The sequence below is a fragment of the Protopterus annectens genome, chromosome 2.part1 (genome assembly GCF_019279795.1).
Source record: "Protopterus annectens isolate FY-2018-M chromosome 2.part1, PAN1.0, whole genome shotgun sequence".
In the NCBI taxonomy this organism is placed as follows: Eukaryota; Metazoa; Chordata; order Ceratodontiformes; family Protopteridae; genus Protopterus; species Protopterus annectens.
The window spans coordinates 1,477,974,440-1,477,995,045 of NC_056729.1; positions in this window are offsets into that span (position 1 = coordinate 1,477,974,440).

The window sequence follows — 20,606 nt, forward strand, 5'->3', positions numbered from 1 at the left end:
CCCATTGTATCCCATTATCCAACTATATGAAAAATTATGCAAATTTGGTTTTAGGTTTTTATTATAAGAGAAAAAACATGGAAGAGGTACAACATGAGTAAGATAAAAGAAGAAAATGCATGAATTATGAAACCTGATAAGGGAGGGGGCATGATAGTTATATATAAGAATCTTACAATAAAAAAATGTTTGATATTTTGAATGAAGACACATATACCCCAGTTTCCCAAAATCAGGTTAATGGTGTTTATAATAAGATTAGTATCCAAATCAAAAACCTATTTATTGAAGGCAGAATAACTACAGATGAATCTAGTCACAGTCAGTTATCCAACCCTGCCGAAAAGTTTTGGAATGACACACCTATGTGCCTAATATGCTAGGGGGTCGATGAGTAGTGCCTGTACTGTTTTTGGACATACAGTTGAAACACCTAATAGAAAATGAACTACAAATTTGTAGGGACTCTTGGGACTTTCTCAATAAAATTAATGGGTTGCTGTTTAATAAGGATGACATCTTCATCACAATCAACGTTAAAGATTTATATACGGTTATTCCCCACTCTTTAGATATTGAATAGGTTCATAGGTGTGTATTAGGCTAATGGCCCTGGGGCCTTTACAAGCCTAGTCATAGGATTACCCTGGCATAGTGCCATCCGACCTTAGTTCCCAGTGCCTCTATCATGTAGAGCCACTGGAGTTATCCCTGGGGTGAATTTTATGTTTCTCATCCACTCATCAAGATTTCTTTTGAAGAGGTTCAGCAAGGTGCTCTGCTTGACATGTATGGGAAGTTTATTCCATAGCATGGGCAGTCTCTGGGTTATGAATCTGTCTCTCCAGCATGTTCTGTTAACTGTGGTAATGAGGTTGAGGTCTCTGGAGCATGTGGTGCGGAGTGATTGGGATTCCTTTAGATGTAGCATTTCTGACAGAGCTGGGTCAGACGTGACTTTGTAAGTCAAACAGAGATCGCCTCTAAGTAAGAGATATGAGAGAGAGAACAGTTGGAGTTTTTTGAGTCTGTCCATATAGGACGTGTTTAAGCCTAGGGTCCTCTTTGTGAGGTACTTTTGTGGTCTCTCCAGTTGTTGCAAATGGGCATTGTACTCGATGATTTGCCTAATGAGGGAAGAGTACAGGGAGACAATGACCTCTTTCTTCCTGGATGTAAAACCCTTAGTAATGAAATGTGCCACATAGAAGGACGTTTGACCACAGTGGCAATGTGGTGATCAAAAGAGAGGTTGCTGTCAGCATGTGTTCCCAGATCTCTTATAACGCCTTCTGTGTTCAGTGGACTACTATGGATGTGGTAATTCATGGGAACCGGGTTTTTCCCAAAGGGGATGATGACACATTTTTTGGCATTGAGCTTAAGGCCATGATTGCACTAGTCTTTGGTCTCAATGAGGCCATTCTGTAGAATGCCAACATCACTTGGGGAGTTAATAATAGCTCCCAACTTGCAATCATCTGCGAACTTTGCCAGCCAGAGTCCTTTCATGTTGGCCTGGACTTCAGAGAAGTAGATAAACAGGAGAGGATCCAGGACCAAACCCTGTGGGACTCCACTCGTGACTAGTCAGCAGTCTGACTTGGAGTCAGCTACTTTCACACTGTGGGTTCTATCTGTGGGCCAGTTTGCAACCCACCTAGTGATATATGGGTTGATGCCTAGCTTAGTGAGTGTTTCTATGATTCCTGAATGGGGAATGGTATCAAAAACCTTGGCCAGATCAGGGTAGGCTGTATGAACCACCTTGCCTTCATCCACAGCTCTGGTGACTGACTCAAAGAAGTCGACCAAGTTGAGCAGGCATGATCTACCCTTCACAAAACCAAACTGTGTGGGATCCAGTGTTTGGAGATTCCCTATATCCTTGTTTATTAGGTCCATGATGATGCGTTCCATAGCTTTGCATATCAGGCTCATCAGGCTAATGGGACAATAGTCCTCAGGGTCTTTAGTTGCTCCTCCTTTGTGGAGAGGGATGACTGTAGCAGTGCACCATTCAGTAGGGACAAAGCCTGAGGTGAGGCTGTGACTGAACAGGGCACACAGGTGAGGTACCAGTTCACTCTGTAGTTCATGTAGAACACATCCAGGGATATTGTCAGGTCCCATAGAAGCTGTATTCTTGGCCTTGGACAGTGTTGTTTTAACCTGTGCAGCAGTAATACTGGGTGCCTGGCAATCTACTGGTATTGTGATTGGTCCTTGGGGGGAGGGGTGGCACTGAATCTATTGGTTCACTATAGGAGGTACCATTGTGCAGTAGCTCAGAGCAAATCTAGGTATTGCCGTGGAGATTCTTTACATAACTAATAGAAGGCCTTGTGGTTGTCTTTACTGTCTGCTGCAACTCTGTTTTCGTAGCCAGCTTTAGAGGATTTGATGAGGGATCTCAACTTTTTGTTGAGGCTGATAAGGGAGTTTTTCCAGTCTTGAGACTTCAACTTATTCCGCATCAATTTCCTCCTTCTGTTGCAGAGTTTGTTTATGGCAGGGGACCACCAGATTGGCTTCCTTTTTTTGGAGGAGAGTGTTTTGGTTCTGTTGGGTATGGCGAGATCCATGCATTTGTGTACGTGTTTGTACAGTGCATTGGTGCATGATTCAGGGGTCATACAACTATTCTCCATCTGCATGGGTGCCGTGAAGTTAGCCACCTCTGTTTTTAGGAGCCCAGAGTTAGTCTTGGAGAAGTTTTTAATGGTGGTTACCTTTGTGGGGGTTGGGGGGTGTGAGGGATGTGGATTTCCAAGGTGAATAATTTTGGTCGGATCTAATCAGGGAGGAGCTGACTACTAGTGTATAGAAATGGTCAGCCATGTTAGTAATGACCAGGTCAAGGATGTTGCTACCTCTAGTGGGGGTATGCATGAGCTGGTCCAGGGCACTGGAATTAATAAACTCCAGGAAACATTAGGCAAGTGTATTGGTACATGAGTAATTTTCCCAGTTAATGGAGGGTATTTGAAGTCGCCTAGTAAGAGAGTGTTAGGTTGGACCCTAATATTCTCCAGGATGCTTAGGAAAGTGTAGTGCAAGTCTTGGGACATGGTTGGGGACCTATAGCAGGCTACAACCTGAATCACTGTCTTACCCAATGTTAGCTGCACCTGAAGTATCTCTGATGTGTTATGTTAGGCTACCAGTCTGGAGGTGTGTGCATTCTTTATGAATATTGAAACACCATCGCCTTTGGAGCTTCGGTCCAAGTTCTGGGCCGGAAGGTTTGGAATGAGTTATAGCCTGGTAATGCAGGGATGCTTTCTGCTGCCTTGAACCAGGTCTCTGTTACAGCACAAATGTCGACGTTCTCCATTTTAAGGAGTGCTTCGACCAAGTGCTTTTTGTGATTTAGACTTCTAGTGTTGAGCAGCATGACTCTCAGATTGCATTTGTTCGTAGCTGTTATGGTTACGGTGTTAATTTGGTCTTTGGAACACCACCTAAAAAAGGCCCTATAGGGGTGGCAAGAGCCTTGGCCAGTATCTGGAAGCCCAGGGGTGTCAGATGCAGGCCATCTCTGACAAAGCATCGAGGTCTGAGAAACATGTCATCCCCGGCAGATAGATACTGGATCCCCTTAGAATGACACTAGAAACTTAGCCAATTGTTGAAATCAATCATTTTCTGCTTTTACTGTGGTATCATTCTGGATTATGATAGGGTGCTGCTCAGGACTAGGGTCATATCCACCTGGGCTACATAATCCGAGAGCTCCTCCATGTCTCTTTTCATGTAGTCCAGGAAGGTATGTCTCAGATCATTCACACCCACATGTACAATGACAGAGTCATATTTGTACCTGTTGTTGAGGGTCCTGAGTGCATGTGTTTTGTGACAGATCCTAGCACCTGACAGGCAGTTGACTGTTACTGTCTCCATATTCAACCTAGTGAGTGGGGCATCAGTGTGCCTCACTATCAAGTCACCTATGACTAGTGTGTTGGGCATGCTGTTTTGCCTTAGGAGCTTTGGTTGAGTGGCACACTGTTTAGGAGAGTTATATGTCTTGATTAGTGTTGTGTTGTGGTGGTCAAGTGCGTTTCTGCCTTAGAGGTCTCTGTTGCTTGGGTAGATTTTTATTGAGAGCCTCCGTGAAGTTGGGTATGTGGTTTGTGTTTTCATGTGAAGGCAGTGCTGGTGTGTGTTCTGGAGGACTATGTGTTCCATGTGGTGTGGTGCAAGTGTTGACATTCTCCTCTTGACCAGCTATTCTGGTCTTGGCTGGAGAGTGCATGGCTTCCAGTTTGGATATATAAGTGCATCTCTCGCAAGTCTGAGTGTTGGGAGGTAAGAGGAAAGGGTTGCCAGTGTACATGAGGCAGTTGCTACATTGCCTCAGGATACCCAAGTTCACCAGGCTAATAGGAGAAAGCACAGGGTACTGACCTTTAGACATGCCTGGAGAGGTGGGCATTGATAATTAGCACTATATCTGTTTCCTTCTAGAACATTTAGTGCTGGTAGCACTTTTGTGTGCTACAATAATTGCTACAGGAAGTCTGGTAAAGTGCTTGACTAATAAGCTAGTATAAGTGCAGGAGAAGAGAGAACTAGTAAATCTAAGGGACAAATTGAAGAGCAGACTTTGGCATCGCTCAGAAGCTTATAAACAGTCCTGGATATGTTAATGTCATCTTCCCCTGTTCCATGAATATTTGATTAATAATAATATTGAACAAGTTAAAGATAACCTATTTGAAGAGTTGCTTAAATTGGTATTAAAAAACAATTTTTTAATGTTTGAAGGTCAGCATTTTCTCCAAACAAAAGATGTGGTAAATGGGTTCAAGCTGTAGTTCTCTATTTGCAAGTATAATTATGCCCCATTGGGAAAATAACTTTTTGTTAAATAGTAGATACAGTGATAACTTCAGGATATATAATCATTACCTTAATGATATCTTCCTTGTATGGAAGAAAGGGGAAGATGACATTAATGAATTTATTGTAAATATTAGTCAAACCACAGATTTTCTGAAATTCACCTCACAAAAGGATGAATTAAAAAAAGCCTACCTGGATGTTTGGCTTGAAAAAGATTTAGTTAGCAATAATTATAAAGCATGTATTTATAGAAAACTGACATATATTTATAGAAAACTGACATATTCTAATAGTTTACTCCATTTATATAGAGCACATCCCTATTTCAAAAAAAGTCGGTGATAAAAGGGCAGTTTGTGAGAGTTGCTAGAATGGTTACAATGGAGGATGATTTTGTAGAAGAATGTCATTGTCTAACTAATATGTTCCTAAGGGGAGCCTATCCATTGGATCTCATAAAGGACTCAATGGATGAGGTGATTTATAAGAGGTCAACAGGTCACTTTATACCCTTTCTTGTTGTTTGTTGCGTCTTTCAGCTTTTTCCCGGTTAGGGGTCGCCATAGCGGAACTTCGGTCCACTAATGATTGGTAGTTGATTTTTACGTGCCAAGTTACCAGCCCTGATGCACAACCTTCAACGAAGGTATGCCCATTCATGCATGTCTCCACGCAGAAGACGGGCTGAGAATCGAACTGGACAGTGTCTTACTGTGAGGCAATAACGCTACCGCAGCACCACAACCGTGGACCCTTCTAAATTACAATAATGTTTGAGCTGGAACTAATAAAAAGGAAGATAAAAGAAATGATGAGTTTGAGTGTGCCTATGTAACTATCTACAACTTGGAAAGTGATAAAATTAGACAATTTATGGAAAACAATGGGCCATTTTAAAAGATGGTGTAAATATAAGAGATAAAATAGGTGCTGTACCTAGGCTTGTGCATAAAAAAGGTGTGAGCCTTAAAACAGTCTTGTAGAAAACATTTATTAAAAATAATACCATGGTGGCTCATAGCATGCGTTGCTGTGGCCACTGTAATTATTGCAAATATATACAAATATGTTTATATGTAGTTATAGGTCGGAAAAGAATAGAATTATCTTATAGGTATGATTGTCAAATTAGAGATAAGGTTTATGTGGCTTTAATGCCAGACCTGTGAAACATACTATATAGGAAAAAAGGAGCGTTCTTTAAAATAACACATTTATAAACTCTGTTATGAAATCAGGATGAGAAAAATCATAAATTCCCTAGTAAAACATATCCTGACCAATGATAAACATTGGTTTAAATTCATCTTAGAAAAAGTTAATAGCAGTGGGTATGGACCATGAGCGGTCCACCTCAAAAACAGAGAACTTTATTGGCAGCTGTTGTTTAATGCAACCAATTACCCAGGATTGAACGTCTCTGTTACCAGTTTACTGAAATTAAAAGCATTACAAAGGTATTTTTTTAAATACTCTTGGGAATGTGTTCATTTTGACTGCCTTTAAAGTAACGATCTTAATATATTTATTAATTCATTTAACAACGATAGGTTTTCTTAGTTACCAGGGGAATAAGGAAGTGAAATTTTGATTGGTTGGTAAAGAAAACTAAATTATTATGATTGGTCGACTGGTGGTTGGAGTGAAGGACAAATTAAACTGGTTACTTGGGGGGAGTGAACCAGTGGTGTAAATGTATTGGTTGTTAATGAAAATTATGTAAAGTATGTTTTATGTATCTAAATGTGGTTTTAAATTTAAGCATTATCTGATGTAATTGTGATATACTACAAAACGAAAGTCCTTCTACGTGGCACACCTCATCATAAAAAGGTTCTCATCCAGGAAAAAAGAGGTCATTGTTCCCCTCTACTCGTCACTCATTAGACCCATTATAGAGTACAACTCCCCTTTTGGAATGTACCTCACAAGACATCTGCAGCAGCTGGAAAGGCCACAGAAGTACCTCACAAAGAGGATTACTGGCCTCAAACAAATGCCCTACACTGACCGCCTCAAAAAACTCCAGCTTTACTCCATAGCATATCGCCTACTCCGAGGTGATCTCTGCCTAACATATAAAGCTATGTCAAACCCAGAGCTGTTGGACATGCTACATCTAAAGAAATCCCAATTCCTCCAAGCTACACGCTCTAGGGACCTAAACCTTGTCACCACAATAAACAGGACATGCTTGAGAGAAAGATTCCTGTCCCAGAGACTTCCTATACTCTGGAACAAGCTACCCATCTATGTCAAGCAAAGTTCTTCATTAGCACTCTTCAAGAAAAATCTTGATGAGTGGATGGGAAATAGGAAATACACCCCGGAGATCACTTCTGTGTCTCTGCTGGTCAGTGGCACAGGAAAATAACTTTATTGGGTGGCGTAAGCTATGGTACCTTGCTGGCTAGGCTTACATAGGCCCTTGGGCCGATAGCCTAGTACCTACCTATGAACCTATGAACTTATCATTTTATGAAGTTTTATCATGTGTTGAGCTTTGTGTTTACGAGAGTGTTGACTGGATTAAAAAGTTTTTTACACCCAGTATGAGAGCCATGGATTTCTTCCTTTTTGAAGTCTTTTCTGAGTTCGTGGCAGCTGTTCCGTTACTGATATGACAACCGTTAGATGCTTATCTCAAGCCAGGATCTGCCAAATCATGCACACACTCAAGTCATGAAGGCACAGGTACCAGTATGGTTCCATCATAGTCAATGTAGGTGTAAATGACATGAGATGTATGTCCTTGGACTATATGAACAGAGACATTATGCAGCTTATGGAGCTTTCAGACTAAGAGTTTCAGGCTGGTATGAGCCTAGCATTGAGCATATTACCATCAACTAGGATGATGCCACAATATGAGCAAAAATTATTGCTTTCAACAACTGGCTGGCTTTCTGGTGTCATTCTTAGAGATCTAATATTTGTCAGTTTGGGCGGACATGGTCAACAGAGCGCACTGTTTTGCCAATGATGGTCTCCACCTTTCCCATCTAGGCATTTGAATACTGCTTAAAACTTTATCCAAACCCATAGTGCCCTTTTTCGGCAATGCCAAATCGATAAACCTATCAATATAGCAAAATCAACTCAATAGAAAGAAACGCTGTTGCTGCTTAATGCCAGGAGCCTAAATAAAAAAAAGAAACTACACTTCCTCCAAGGCCTCCTCACACTTGAGAATACAGACATATGTGCAGTTACAGAGACACAGTTTAAAGCTGCAAAGAGTACCCCAGCAATAAAAGGTTTCAATGCCTTCCGCACTTTTAAATCAGTAGCTGCACAGCCAAGGGCTAAAAGTGGAAGTATCTAAATATACATCAGTAACAAGCATACCTCTACGATAGTCAAACAGGATGATGTGCTGGAGTTCCTCCACCTGCAGATCATTATAGACAAAATCCCATACCATATCCTAGACAGTTATAGGTCACTCTCCATGTCCCAAGAAGCTCACAATGCATTATTGGACCTACTCGAGACACCTACATTCAACCTAACATCCTACTCATGGGATACTTTAATTAACCTCTATAGACAAGGAATCTTACATGGAATCAAATCCACAGGTACATAGATTCCTGGTCTTTATAAATACAAACACCCTTGACAAAATAATGAATATGCCCACTTGAGGCTCCAACATACTGGACCTCATGCTCACAAATATGACAGAACTTTGTACCCCCTCCCCAATGTCTTGTCCTCCTTGATAAGGTCTGACCATAAAGTTGTTTCCTTTAAAATCAAAATTAACATTGTAATCTCAGTAAAATCAGGATTCCAAGTCAAACTATGTGTTATTAAGAAATGATTTGTCAAAATTCAATGCCTCTCCAAACTTTAAGAACACAGAAGCCTGTGGTGAATTGCTCTCAGATACTCTGTACTGGCATGTCAGTGGCTGCCTATAGGCAGCTGTACCTACTAGAGTACTCTCAGGACTAGGCCCAGAAACAATCTTCCCTTGTGGCATCCAAAATTAAAGTTATCCAACAAAAGAAAAAGATTATAGCAAAAATCAGGAAGAGTAATTCCCATAAAGATAAAAACTCTCTTAGTAAAGTAAATAGGCAACTAAGAGGCTAATTAGGTTAACCAAGGCAAACTTTGAGGTTAACATAGCCTCCAAAGTGAAAGGTTACCATAAGGTATTTTACAGCTATGTCAGAAACCTCAAGGGCAGCACACATCTATGTGCTGAACGGGAGGATAATGTTACCACATTCGCTGAGCCAACCTGTTAGCAGACAAGTTAAGTTCCAACTTTTTCCCTCTTACCCCCAACCATTTCCCCAAAAATACCCTAAAACTTAAAGCCTCTAACTATAACTAGGGAGCATGTACTATCTGCGCTCACTAAAGCCAAGAACACAGTCTCAGTGAGCTGCAATAACATCCCAGGATGCCTCCTGAATAGTCTAAAATGCAACTTATCAGGACCACTGGAGTCACTGTTTAACTATAGTCTTAAAACAAGCTTTGTGCCAAGTGAATGGAGGACTCCAGTAGTCATCCCCCTTCATAAGCAAGGACCTTCAACCAATCCTGGAAAGTACAGTCTCGTCAATCTTACCGGTCTTATTTGTAAAGCTATGGAAAGTATTATCATGGAAATTATCAACAAAGACATGAGACCTCCAGACACAGGAGCTATCACAGTTTCGCTTTGAAGGAAGGTCATACTTACTGAATCTGGTGGGCTGCTTTAAAAAGGTCACTAAGGCAATGGATGAAAGGAAAATGGTGCATATTGCCTACCTAAAACCAGGTAATTCATTTTATATAATACCCTGCTCAGGCATTGTCAACAAACCTAAGGAACTAGGTATAAACTCCTTTAAAACATGCAAGATAACTATCTAGCTTGCTGATAGGACCCAGGAGGTTAGAACTGGTGAGGCCACCTTCACAAAGTGGCTAGTCACCAGTGGAGTCCCCCAGGGCTCTGTACTAGACCCATTCCTCTTTGGTACATTTCAGGAAGTCTGCCACTCTGGTTAACAACATCATCAATAAAACACGCTTAAAAGCTGATTCACTAGTGAGGGATCTGGGAACTCATGCAGATAATAACCTAGCCTTTCACCGATATGTGTCTAAGGTAGTAAGAAAATCCTTCTTTGTTGCTGAACTTATAAGTAAGGGCATGGCATCCAGGTCCAGAGAGGTCATCATACCATGTACTAGGCCCTCATCAGACCCATCATAGAGTATAATGCCCAGTTCGGTACGTACCTGTCCAGACACATGCAACAAATGGAATGTCTTCAAAGGTACCTTACAAAAGGAATACAGAGAGTAATCACAATGTCCTACACTGATCACCTGAAAGCCTTATCTCTTTACTCGGTATCATACAGACTTCGGAGAGGTGATCTTTGCCTGGCATACACTACATCTCTGGACCCTGTTTTGATGAACCTTTTGCATGTCTGCAAAACAAACAGCATCAGAATTAATAAAATAAAAAAAAAACTAAATTCTACTTGGGACATAAATAGGACATGTTGGAGTGACAGATATATTTCTCAGAGAAATCACATTCCCTGGAACAGGATCCCCATACATGTGAAGCAGCATTCCTCCCTATCTGCAACTTGGACTAGTGGATAGGTAATCAGAAATTCATTGTTGGGCTGGTTGCTATGTCTTTGACAGAAAGAATCAGATTTGTGGGTCACATTTGGGATTGCACAGCTAGGCTTGTCCTAATGGTTGTTAGACTAATACACAAATATGAACCTCCCTAAGTGTAGCAACAGCCCTTTTATTTTCTGTTGACTGAGTTGTTGTGCTAAAAGTTTTTTGTGTTCTGGCATTATTATCAACAGCAATCTTTCTAAAGTCATGCATATAATCCAGATATTTCCTTATTTCCTATTAAGCTCTCTGCAGTTACACCTCTTCTTGTTCTGAGAGATTCCCCTTATTCTGCAAAACTTTAACCTTTTGTCAGCCTCTCTGAATAATTCTTGGTACTTCTTAACCATGTATTTTTTATTTTATTTCTACCCTGTTTTTAAACCACATACTAGCTATAACTTCTGAAGAAATGTCGAACTTCCCTAATGACTCTTGAATAATTTCCACATCCCATTCTTTAAATTCTTCTCTTTTTAACAAGTAGATTTCATCACCCTGCATTTTTATCTTAGTTGTTATTGGTGAATGATCTGAAGTAGTTAATGGATGTGTGTCAAAGCTTTCAATTAAATGGACATGTTCTTGCAAAATATAATTTTTGCCTAGTGTATTTCAATTATACCTTGGGGAATAATAGGAAAATTCTCTCTGAGTTCCTACTACTGAATTCATGTCTTCTATACCAAATATCTTCACAAATGTCTTCAGAAATCTATATTTATATTTTCTATTCTAGGTCCTCAGATACACCCTCAGTGTTGTAAATCAAGTCCCAGTCCCCACGTATAAGTAATATTCCCTGGCAAAAGCTGATAATTTCTCCCAAAATTGTCTTAAGCTCCATAACAGCAATTTTATGTGGAATATAAATTTTTGCAGGCGCAATCCTCCTCCCTTGCCAATAGCCACTTACTGCCACAAATCTGCCATTATTATCTTTTTTTCTATCACTAATGGCGCTCCTCTGGCAATTAGTATAAGTACTCCTTATTTCCTTTGTCCATTTTATTATGCTGAATATCCATCCTGAAATCCTTTCTATATCAAATTTGCATGCGCACTTTTTCCATATGTGTCTCATGTACCATTGCTATTTGCACCCTGCATTTCTTAATATAATTCAATACTCTTACATTTTTGTCTATATCTGTGAGACCATTCATGCTCCAAAATAATATGGATAGTGTAGTCATTATGATAAGAACTTTTACTCCCTCCTATTGCACATAAGAGCTTTTTTAAATGTGTATTTCCAGCTTTTGTGTTACATGCACCCACTAATGTTTGGAAGATTGCTCTTTTATACAATTGTTTCTTGTCATCTCCATTTGAACCTATGTCACATTTTACAAGACTTTTTGTTTTACCAAAAACCTTCAAACAAAAAAGTCAAACCCCCCAGAACACCCGCATAACTGACTAACTTAAAACAAGCACACAAAACTATGCAAGCCTTCATATAATGAAGTTTAACCCTCCTGAAAGGAACAATTGTCTCAAATCAACAGCTACCCCCACAGGCATTACCTAGCCTAAAATTGAGGTTATCCATGCTAAGCCGCATGCTACAGCCTGTGCTTTTACTTACAGTAATTGCTGTCTGCTCTTGTCTTATCTTTATTTCCCTCCTAGATGTGAAAACAACTTGTATGCTTTCAGAAAACATTAACTGTTAGCCTTAAAAGAGTGCAATAGCTATATATAAACAAAACTAAATTACATTGTTCTAGCAAGCACATTCAAATATTTATACTCAAAGAAATTTGCTATCTCTTATGCACTTCCAAGAATTTCAAACTTTACTTTTTTTACTAAGTTGCTTGTCCTTGTACTTTTAATTTTATGATTTCCTCAGCAAACAATGCTCTGAATTCTTAAGATTTATTGTGTGCACCTGTAGTTAGTTTATCTCCATGGAAACTTAAGAACAGAATGTACAGACACCTTCAGCTGCAGACTTCTCAACTCATACTGAACAATTATTTGTTAAAGGAAAACTTTTCATTAAATTCACAGTGTTCCCTTACATTTAAAGCCCATATACTTATGCACACTAAAAAAAAATATTTAATTAACACAAGGGCATTAATCCAGACATTCACCTATGCAAAAGTAAGAGAAAACATCTCAGTTCTATGTATATTATAAGTGTACTTTTACACCTTATCCCCTACTCCAACACCCCATGATTACAGCATATACATTTAAACATGCTTTTGTACAACCTTTCTTCTCTTATTCCATTGTGATGTCTACATTTCTTAAAAATAAAAAAGAAAATATTACTTCTTTAGTTTAGTATGTGATAAAAATGCTTTACTAGCTTGTTCTGCATCAAAAAATTACTTTGATCCTCCAATAAAAATATTCTGAAGACTGCTGGATCCAGCTACTCAAATCTCATAGCTCCCTCTTGACATTTCCTGATTGCTGTGATACATTAGCTTGTCTTCTACCTGATGTGCAGTGAATAATCATTTTCCACAAAAACTCTATTTCCATCATTTAATACTTTGCCGTTCTGCCACAGTTTTGTCAGGATCAACTCTTTCTGCTGGTATGATTGCAACTTTATTAATACAGGACTTTGCTGCTTTCTCATGGTCAGGTTTGGAACATGCACACAATGTGCCCTTTCAATTAACAAATACTACTGTGGAATACCAGTACAGTTCTTATTTTTACTTTCATAAAATGAATACAGTCTGTTCCTTTTAGTTTTTCTGGTACAGCAGAAAATCTTAGGTTTTCTGTGTGCTCTGTCCTCTAACTCTGTCATTTTTTGAAATAGCTGTTCTTGAGCAGTCTAATACTCAGCCAGCCTTTTCTTTATTTCAACCTCTGATTTTTGCATTCATAGCTGTTTAATGCTTTTACCATTTCTCCAGCCTTTTGCTTATTTGTGTTGATATACTCCTGCAATGTTTCATTTATTTTAATCAGTTCTGAATACATTTATTATTTTTTGGCTAAATTACTGGAAGCCAACTCTTGTACCAAAGGTAGAGCTTGAACTGCTTTTTGCTGAAGAGGTGTGGGAGTTTTTTTTCCAGTCAATGTTTTCTCTTCACATTTTCTAGTTGACTTTTTTCAGGCAAATGTTCTTCTTTGCTGGCATCCAAGGAGTGTACTTGCTAGCCAATAACTGAATTTTACTAAAACTGGCAGAATTACCAGCCCTTATCTCTCATTTCCTTTTTTCACACTGTGAGAACTGAAGTCAAGCTGTTGATCAGTGTGCAGACATCTTGGATGACCCAAGCTTTGATAACCTTTTATTCAAACCATGGCCCAAATACATTTAGAATTACCTTCTTTGACATCAGGTAAAGGCTCTTCCATAGACTTTAATGGAAATGTGTCTGCACCTGTGCATTACACAGTGTCACTGATTTGATATGACTGAAAGTGACTGAAGGCAAAACAACATACCCAACACACTAGTCATAGGTGACTCAATAGTCAGGCACACTGATGTCCCACTCACCAGGCTAAACGAGGAGAAGGTCACTGTCAGCTGCCTGTCGGATGCCAGGATCCGCCACATAACCCACGCACTCAGGTCACTCCACAACAAATTCAAATATGACTCTGTCATTGTCCATGTTGGTGTGAACGACCTGAGACGTACCTCCCTGGACTACATGAAAAGAGACATGGAAGAGCTCTCCGATCTTGTAGCCCAGGCAAGTATGACCCTAGCCCTGAGTAGCATTCTGCCATCACCCAGAATGATACCGCAGTACAAGGACAAATTTATTAACTTCAACAATTGGCTAAGCTTCTGCTGTCATTCTAAAGGGATCCAGTATCTGTCTGCCTGGGATGACATGGTCGACAGACCACGATGCTTTTCCAGAGATGGCCTGTACCTGTCACTCTTGGGATTCCAGATACTGGCTAAGGTTCTTGTCTCCCCTATAGTGCTTTTTTTAGGCAAGGTTCAAATGACAAATTCACCACCATAACAGGAACAGGACAGCAAAAACTGAAGGTGATGCTACTCAATGCTAGAAGTCTAAATCTCAAAATGCACTCACTCGAGGCACTCCTTAAAATGGAGAACATCGATATCTGTGCAGTGACTAAGACCCGGTTCAAGGCTCCAGAGAGCACCCCTGCACTACCAGGCTATAACTCATACCACACTTTTCGACCATGTAACCTGGACCAGAACACCAAAGATGGAGGTGTGTCCATATTCATTAAGGATATCCACACCTCCAGGCTAGTTGCTCAGCATAATGCATCCGATGTTATCCAAGTGCAACTAACTCTGGGCAAAACTGCAATCCAAATTATAGCTTGCTACAGATCCCCCACATTGCCCCAGGATTCCCACTCCTCTTTTCTTGATGTACTGGAAAATATTAGGGTTCAACCAAACACCCTAATAATGGGCGATTTCAACTACCCACCATTAACTGGGAAAACTACTCATGTACCAACTCCTTTGCTCAACGCTTTCTGGAATTCATAAACTCCAATGCCCTGGATCAACTTATCCACACCCCTACCAGGAGCAACAATATCCTTGATCTAGTCATAACCATAAGCAGATCACCCTAGATATCCACATCCTGCCCCCACCCCTCATTAAGGAAGAAACGGTAAAAAAATTCTCCAAAGCCAACTTCCTGCTTCTTAAGACAGAAGTGGTGAACTTCATGACACCCATGCAGATGGACAATACAGTTACAACTACTGAATCCTACACAATTGCACTTTATAAGCACTTACATGAGTGTATGGGTTGTGCTATCCCAAACAGAACCAAGATGCTATCCTCCAAAAAAAGGAAGCCAATCTGGTGGTCTCCTGCCATAAACAAACTGTACAACAAAAGGAAGAAACTGTTGCAAAAGAGAGTAAAATCCCATGAGTGGAGGAGCTCCCTGGTCAGCTACAGTAAGAAGCTGAGATCCCTGAAAAAATCCTCCAAAGCTAGTTATGAAAACAAAATCACCACTGATTCTAAAGACAACCACAAAGCATTTTATAGCTATGTCAAGAATCTCAATGGCAACACTTAGATTTGTTCTGAGTTATAGCACAATGGCACTAAATATACAGACCCAACTGATATTGCCAACATCCTGGCAGATAGGTTCAGTGCTAACTTTACCTCCTCTCACCCCCTAAACAGCCCATCTCTATAGCGGAAAAATGCAAAGTTCCTGTAATCATGGCTGTACAGGTAAAAACCACACTCTCCATGGCCAAGAACACAGCATCCATGGGACCAGACAACATCCCAGGCTGCGTTCTACACAAATTACAGAACGAACTGGCACCCCACCTAAGTACCATGTTGAGTCATAGCCTCACCTCAGGCTTTGTGCCCACTGAATGGTGCACAGCGACGGTTATCTCACTCCACAAGGGGGTAGCCACCACAGACCCCAGGAACTACTGCCCTATTAGCCTGACGAGCCTGGTCTGCAAGGCCATGGAACGTATTATCATGGAATTTATAAACAAAGACACTGGTAATCTCCAAATTCTGGACCCCACCCAGTTCTGGTTTGTAAAAGGCAGATCATCTCTCCTAAACCTGACAGACTTCTTTGAAGCAGTCACCAAAGCTGTAGACAAGGGTAAGGTGGTTCACACAGCTTATCTAGATCTTGCCAAGGCTTTTGACACCATCCCCCACTCTGGAATTATAGATAAACTCACTAAACGTGGTATAAATCCCTATGTCACAAGATGGGTTGCCAACTGGCTCACTGACAAAACCCAGACTGTGAAAGTAGCAGACTCCAAATCCGACTTCAAACCAGTGACAAGTAGAGTACCACAGGATTCAGTCCTGGGTCCTCTCCTGTTTGGTGTCTACTTCTCTGAAATACAGGCCAACACAGAAGGTCTTTGGCTAAGGAAAGTTTGCACATGACTACAAACTAGGAGCCATAATCGAAACTCCTAACGATGTGTACATCCTACAAAAGGGCCTCACTGAGACAGATGCCTGGTGTCAAAGCCATGGCCTCAAGCTCAATGCCAAAAAGTGCATTGTCATCCCCTTTGGTAAAAACTCTGTACCCATGAACTACAACATAGGCGGTAGTATATTTAACATCGAAAGTGTGATAAGAGACCTTGGGACACAGGTGGACATTAGTCTCTCCTTTGATAATCACATCGCCACAGTAGTCAGGAAATCCTTCTATGTGGCACACCTCATCACAAAAGGTTTCTCATCCAGAGAAAAAGAGGTCTTTGTTCCCCTCTACTCATCACTCATTAGACCCATTATAGAGTACAATGCCCCTTTTGGTATGTACCTCACAAGACATCTACAACAACTGGAAAGGCCACAGTAATACCTCACAAAGAGGATTACAGGCCTCAAACAGATGCCCTATGCAGACCATCTCAAAAACCTCCAGCTTTACTCTGTTGCATATCACCTACTCAGAGGCAATCTCTGCCTAACATACAAAGCTATGTCAAACCCAGAGTTGTTGGACATGCTCAACTTAAAGAAATTCCAATCCCTCCAAGCTACATGCTCTAGGGACCTAAACCTTGTCACCACAATAAACAGAACATGACGGAGGGCTAGATTCCTGTCCCACAGACTTCCCATACTCTGGAATAACCTACCTATCTATATCAAACAAAGCTCCTCATTAGCATTCTTCAAGAAAAATCTTGATTGGATGGGAAAAATGAAATTCACTCTGGGGATCACTTCTGTGGCTCTGCTCGACAGTGGCACAGGAAAATAATTTTTGTGGGTGGCAAAAGCCAGGTTAACTTTTTGGCTGGGCTTGTATAGGCCCTAGGGCCAATAGCCTAGTACCTACCTATGAACCTAAAGATCATCTTTAACTTTCAGAGGCATCAGCACAGTGAAAGTGAATTTAATGAGTGCTGGTTAAAGTTAATGGTGGAAGAAAAATATTTGCCAGCAATGTGAAAAGGCGAATCAGGGATTTGTGTGCTATCTATGATGGTGTTAAAAAGTAAGTCACCAAGCATGACCATAGTCTTTAAAATAAGACAACCATAACATAATTGGTAGCCATGTTTAAAGCAGCAACTCTTCAAAAGACAATGCTTGCAATTAATAAGTCACCAGTTCTGTACACATACCTTTAAACTAATAAATAAACCACTAGCCACATGCATTTGAAATTGAACAAATTTGTCTTAGAATAAAAGAAAAACAATGTAGTATGAATGTTAAATATATAGGCATCTATGCATTTGCACAATGAAATACAAAATAAAGGGTTTGTAATACACAGATGGCAAGTAGAAAAAACCTTCTTCTATCAGCTACCTGGATAAACTAGTTCGATTAACTGAAGGTTTAATGAAAACTATATACTTCTAAGTTTTAGAAGCATCTGGAAGCTATAAAATGACCAAGGTAATTAATTCCAGACACAAGCTTTCAGTCCCAATGAAGAAAGTAAGAAAAAACTCCACTGTTCAGCAGCTGCAATGTGAACTTAAGAATCCCATTTTCTAAATTTTATACTTAATTTATACTTCAGAAGTAATCTTCCTGAGGGGCGTGGCCAAGATGAGCACAGAGTAGCAGCTTTTTTTTATCAGCTCTGCCTTTACAGAACTTTATTGACAGGAAATATTGATAGAAACTTCCCTAATAATAGTTTTTTTATTTTAATTAATTCTTTAAAATATATATTAGGGTAGTATATAAAAAAATTCTAGTAGATTTTAAAAGTTTTCCTGTCAAAGTTACACTTGGAAGTACTACAGTAAAAGAACAGGATGAGCTTCACTAAATCTTCTCATCAAGAGACAACTATCAAAAAAGAACTACAGTCATTACTAACTACTATTCAGGAACTAAGTGTCAAAATAGACAAAATGGATATAAAAATTGACAATTTCAAAGAAAAGTGTTCCCACCAAATGGGCATTCTACATGAAGATTTATTGCAACAGAGGAAGCAGATTTCAGGAATGGAAACTGCATTAAGTGATATGGATAACAGAATTCAGGAGAGTAAACATAATGTTGAGTTCCTGTTAAAGCAAAATTCTCTTCTTCAGACAAAGGTTGATGACCTTGAGAACAGGTCCCATAGGAATAATGTGAGAATTTTTGGCTTACCGGATAACATAGAGAGAAATAATATGGAAAAATGTTTATCTTCCTGGTTGCCTGAAGTACTTGAACTGCCGGAGGCTCTTTCATATGGTACTGAAAGAGGCCATAGATCAATGGTGACATCTAAAAACACCAAGAGTAATTATACTAAATCTGTTATTGTAAAGTTCCTATCAGCCCATGATAAGGAAATGATACTAAAGACTGCGTGGGCAAAATCCCCAATCAAACTGAAGGACAATATTATACGCTTTGATATTGACTATTCTTCTTTAGTATTATCAAAAAGGAAAATTTTCTTGCCTTTAGTCAGAGAATTAAAAAACAATAAAATAAAAACCCATTTGCTTTTTCCTGCAAGACTGAAAATATTTTATCAAGATGGTTTTAAAAATTTTGACGACCTAGACAATGCAATAACTTATATAAAATCTAATAACATACTGGAAAAAGTAGATGAAATGGAGTGGACCAGTCCTAGTCTTAAAAGAAATGCTGAGAACAACACTTGGAAAACATTTGACCCTAAAAAAAAAAATCAAAAGATGAATCATAACAAGTACATATTTGCATTTGATTCACTCAGTTGGGGAAATTAAACCAGACATCCAGGTGAGCTTTTAGTATTATATTTAATATAATGTAAATTGGTTAACTAAATAGTTGTCTATTTTGTTTTGTAGAATAGTTGTTTGTTGGGATTTTTTTTTCATTTGTACTATTTGTTTAAGATTAATTATCTTAATGTTTATTGATTTGATTCTCATGGATGCAGTGATTCTCCTGTCTCGGATATCTATGCTTCCGGATGTCTTGTAGTGGTGCTTATCATTAGGGGGTGTATTTGTTTATGTTGATTTTGGTTCTTATAGTGGTTGGAAAACTTTTATTTAGTTATAATTGCTGTATTTGTATTTTAGTTGATTTATGGTTAATTGTTTGATAAAGGAATCTTGTATGATGGCCTGATGTATAGTTGCAGAATTGCTGTGCTAGTGATGGTACTTCTGACCTGGGATGTGAGTGGCAGTGTGGCTGGAGTAATGGTAAGGCTTTGTTGTCATTTCTGAGTTGTTGGTGTGTTTATTTAGAGGCTCTGGTTTGGTGCTCTAGCACTGTGGAGACGTGTGGTGTTGTTTGTGTTAATTGTATGTTTTGGTGCCTGTGTGCTTTGGTCGGAGATTAATCAGAGAGTCTGGTTGATAGTGTGGTGAAGCTTTGCTTGATAGCTGTCGCTTCGTGTTGTGTATGCAAGTTTTTTTTTTTTTTTTCTCATCTCTCTCGGTATAGAGGGAGTCTCGAGACATTGCCTTATATGTAGTTAAGTAATGTTTTACTTACTATTTCCCGCCAGAACTTTGAAAGCTTCATCTTCATGATGAGCTTGAGACTGTGGTATCCATCGCGGCTGGAAAGCTCAGAGCTTTCTTAAAACGTCATCTCGAAAGCGTCGGAAGTAAATTGATCTTCTGATCCTCACCGGGAAGCTACTGAATTGAATTTGTTTCTTCATACAGCATACGGAAAGAAGATATAACTAGATTACTACTTTCAATTTATTATGTGGTGGTGGTGCTGCGGTAGTGCTGTCGCCTCACAGTAAGACGCTGTCCGGTTCGACTCTCGGCTAGAGCGTCTTCTGCATGGAGACATGTGTGAATGGGTGTACCTTCGTTGAAGGTTGTGCGTTAGGGCTGGCAACTCAGCACGTAAAACGCCGAAAGAAACAACAACTACTTTCAACTTATTCTAAGACATTATATGCAATAATCTCTTAAATAAATAGGGATTATACTACGCATGTAGCCTAAATACTTTTTCTGATCATCATAGGTATTCTTGAGCCTTATGTATTTATATACGAATAGTATTCTCATAAAATATTTGCTTTATGTATGACATGGGTGCCGATATCTTGATGAGAAATACTAGTTGTGATGTGTACATTTTTGGAAGATTTAATAATGCTACAAGCTGTTTATATACTTGTGTTACATGTACATTTTTT